This window comes from Raphanus sativus, chromosome 8 (assembly GCF_000801105.2).
Source record: "Raphanus sativus cultivar WK10039 chromosome 8, ASM80110v3, whole genome shotgun sequence".
In the NCBI taxonomy this organism is placed as follows: domain Eukaryota; kingdom Viridiplantae; phylum Streptophyta; class Magnoliopsida; order Brassicales; family Brassicaceae; genus Raphanus; species Raphanus sativus.
The window spans coordinates 22,299,774-22,303,962 of record NC_079518.1 but is presented as its reverse complement, the minus strand read 5'-3'; positions in this window follow the sequence as shown (position 1 = coordinate 22,303,962).

The following is a 4,189-nucleotide window of genomic DNA, read 5'->3' as shown; positions in this document are numbered from 1 at the left end:
TCCGATCACCTAGCCTCTGATTTTAGGAATTTCATCGCACTAAAAATGTTGTTTGAATTCCTGAAATATCAGTATCTGAGCAAGGTTTCTGTGACAAACGGAAGTTGATGTTACTACCCATTGGGTACTGATGAAACCTATACCTAAATTTTATTTAAAATATGAGATATAGTGAAAGCTAGTATTTAGGATTCTGAGCATAGGGTATTAGCGCTAAAGAAGTAGGTTAACTCTAATATTGTGATTTGAGTTCGAGATGTTGTAACTTTGTTTCCATGTCTGTTTGTTGCATGATCATTACTGAAGAGAGATACCTGAGAATTCCCATTGCCTAACACTTGTTTCATCTGTTTACAAACTCTTTTTAATTTCCTCTTGTTCCCTTGTTCTCTGCTTTATTGAATTAAGAAACTGAAAACCAAACAGACAATTTTTTTACCGATTTAGCAACTAACTTGTCTGCCACTTCATGTGTGGTCATCGTATTTTACTGTGCACTTGCAGTTAGATAATTGGGTTAAAATCTGACCTATCGGTGTTCCATATGGCTAATTGTTGTGGTTTACAGACGTATACCATCTGATGAACTATGCCATTTGTAGAGAAGAACAGAAGTAAAAAAAACAAACACGGTTCCGTTGTTACTACATATTTTCTTAACTTTCTTTCCAAACTGCATATCCTAGTAAATGCATCACTATTGCAAGACCGATTTTACTTCGGATTTTTTAAAACAATTTTTTTTCCAAATAGCTCTGAAGATATTATTAACACTTTCTAAGAAGTATCGAGCTCCACACTAAGACATAACTCGATATGTTGCCCACACATTAACATGTATAAGTGAAAAAAATCCTCTATTTTATTGATACTATAATAAAATACTTCTCTTGTTGGATTAGTCCAAAAATAAACTCACAAGGACCTGGAGTAGCTAAGTTCAAAACATAAATATTAGAAAATAAATAAAAATTTGGAAAACAACTGAAAGGCAGGACGGCCAGCCGATGATGCTATATTCTGATCAATCCGTGCACTAACCTTGTTTACTCGTGCATAAGAAGCATCAATAAGATAATAGACCCAATCACACTCTTCACTGTCTCCAACAGGGTCCTCCCAAAAAGGTTCTGCAACACATAAATCACATCAGTGAATACTTTTTTTGAAAAATTAGCAAATTTGAAACCGATACCAACATGCAATTTAGTTTCAGAACAAAAACACCATCTAAAGGGACAGTTTCTCCAACAACCACAACATTCCTATGCTTGTGAAAATGTGTTACCACCATTGGCAAAACCAACAGAGTAAGGAGATGTGCGTTTAAAGTCACAAAGACATGAGAGATCACCCGTCATGTGATGAGAGGCTCCCATGTCGATAATCACATCTCCCAATTTTTTATCAAGATTCTTACCTGAATTTGTTTCTGAATTTCCACCATTTTTTCATGAATTATATGAGAAATCTCCCTCTTTTTTTTCTGGTGTCAGATCATTTGAGAAAGTGATGTAGGAACTTGTAGACCAAAATAAAATTTTGAACCTTTAGATAAAAATCAATCAATGGTCATGAGTTTAGAGTTTAAGGAATGATTTTGTTCCCGCTCAAAAATATGAAACTTTGCGATACAAATTACACTTGACTTATAGGTATGATACGGCTAATTTATACCATTAAGATACAATTTAGAGTTTAAGGTTTAAGGTATAATATTTAGGGTTTATGGTTCTCAAGTGTGTCCTCTGAAAAATATAAGAAAGTACACACATTTTAAGTCTAGATAGTATCGCAAGATCAAGTTAAAGTCTCAACTTGAAAATTCAAGAAAGTACACAAATATAATGTTTTAAGTAATAGTATAAGAACATATATCTCAAGATCAAATAAGAGTCTCAACTAGGAAATTCAAGAAAGTACACATTTAATTGACTTATATCCACTTGATATTGATAAGAGGAGCTTCGATATAACTCTTTTAAGTAATTAAATTCCATTTCTGATTTTAGGGTATGTTTTAGGTATAGCTGCGTTATATAAATGACACGGCTGAGTTATACAAACATTTTCTGATTTTAGAGTATGTTTGAGATATTACTGAGTTATATAAACGAAAAAGCTGAGATATATAAACGGATGAGTTGTGTAAAACATAACATAAATCAAGTACAAAATACACTGATGCGTTATGTTTCTCAGAGAGAAACACACAAAATTCAGGTTTGCTGCACCACTCCGGTGATAACTCTTCTATGCCTCGATTATTCAATTAACTCCTTCGCGTCGTCTCTGTTAAATTCTTCACTTCTCTCCATCTCCTCCATTCTATTCTAGCTCAAGCTTCTCTATCACTCAGATTTAGAAAAAAATTAAATTAATCCAAATCTGGGTATCAAATCACAAATTATACCAAATCTGAAAGAGAGTGAGGACATACCTAAATCGTCTCTTCTTCCTCTCATGTGGCCCTTCATCAAATAACCAATACTCATCATAACCACCACCGACAACATAAAAAAAAAATCCAAAGCACATTCTTTTAAACAATGGACACATTAATGAACCCAGTGATATACCATCGATTTTACCTGATTTTAGCTATGGTATATAGGAGTTTTAGGATATATTAATCATGTTTTAGAGCTTAGATAGCATATTTACATGTTTAGGAGTGATTGGAGAGAAGATGGTGATTTTGGAGCATTTTGGAGAACTTTAGAGATTTTACCCGAGATGACCATATCGACCAGCATTTGAGGTCGACACGAAGAGATACATGTTGATCGATGCACACTATGTGACATCGATCGATGGCAAGCACGCAGAAGCCCATTTGGTCACAGCCGACTTGAAGCCCAAGATCTCATCTAGTTACTAAACTACCCCTGACGAGTTTTAACCTAATATTTATACTTTACCAAAGTGTTTGAGGCAAAGAGAGCTTTCTTGTATTCTTAATTTCACAACAAAAAGTTTTCTAGGATTTAGTATTCGATAGAAGATCCAGAGATATTTGTGATTAGAACTCCATTATTTCTATCTATCTATTCTATGCAGTTTTACTTAATGTTTATGATGTGTTGCTTAGCTATGTCTGAGTAATCACCTTGTTAGGTTTAGAGTTCAAATAGGTTATGAGGGATTAGCCCCAAATATATAATAGTTATCTTAGAAGATTTTTCTTAATGCTTGTGTAGGATTAGCTAACCTGAACTTGATTTAGTAAATTCATCCACTGATTTATCTTCTCTGAGCTAGGACATGCTAGACACAAGCGAAAGCTGATTTAGCAACCCTAGTGTACACGTTATCAACCCACACTAAAAGCTTACTAGAAGCGTATCGATCGATTCTCCTATAGAGAAATTGATTGACACGACGAAATGCATATCGGTCGATTCTCCTTTAGAGACATCGGTCGATGCTTTCCTAGATTTCTACAACGCAAATTAGAGACCTTGGATTTAGTAATAGATAACCTAGAAGATGAAAGTTGATCGGTTATTGTTATTGCTGAGTTCTTTAATATCATGAAAACATCTCATATAGCATGTGACAACCCGTCCCGTGGAACACCTGCCCATGGACCCCAGGCTCACAGCGCTGCAGCGCACCGACCCCAACCCCTCCATTATGAGATCTCACTATCTCCATAATTAGGTTGTTGGTGAGACTCGAACCCAGGTCCTCACCCTTTAACAGCATTCCCACAGGACAAGCTGTCACCAATTGACCTGGAGATAGTGAGATCTCATAATGGAGGGGTTGGGGTCGGTGCGCTGCAGTGCTGTGAGCCTGGGGTCCATGGGCAGGTGTTCCACGGGACGGGTTGTCACAAAAAAAAGTCGACTTTTTTTTATGTGACAACCCGTCCCGTGGAACACCTGCCCATGGACCCCAGGCTCACAGCGCACCGACCCCAACCCCTCCATTATGAGATCTCACTATCTCCATAATTAGGTTGTTGGTGAGACTCGAACCCAGGTCCTCACCTTTTAACAGCATTTCCACAAGACAAGCTGTCACCAATTGACCTGCAGATCAATTGGTGACAGCTTGTCCTGTGGGAATGCTGTTAAAGGGTGAGAACCTGGGTTCGAGTCTCACCAGCAACCTAATTATGGAGATAGTGAGATCTCATAATGGAGGGGTTGGGGTCGGTGCGCTACAGCGCTGTAAGCCTGGG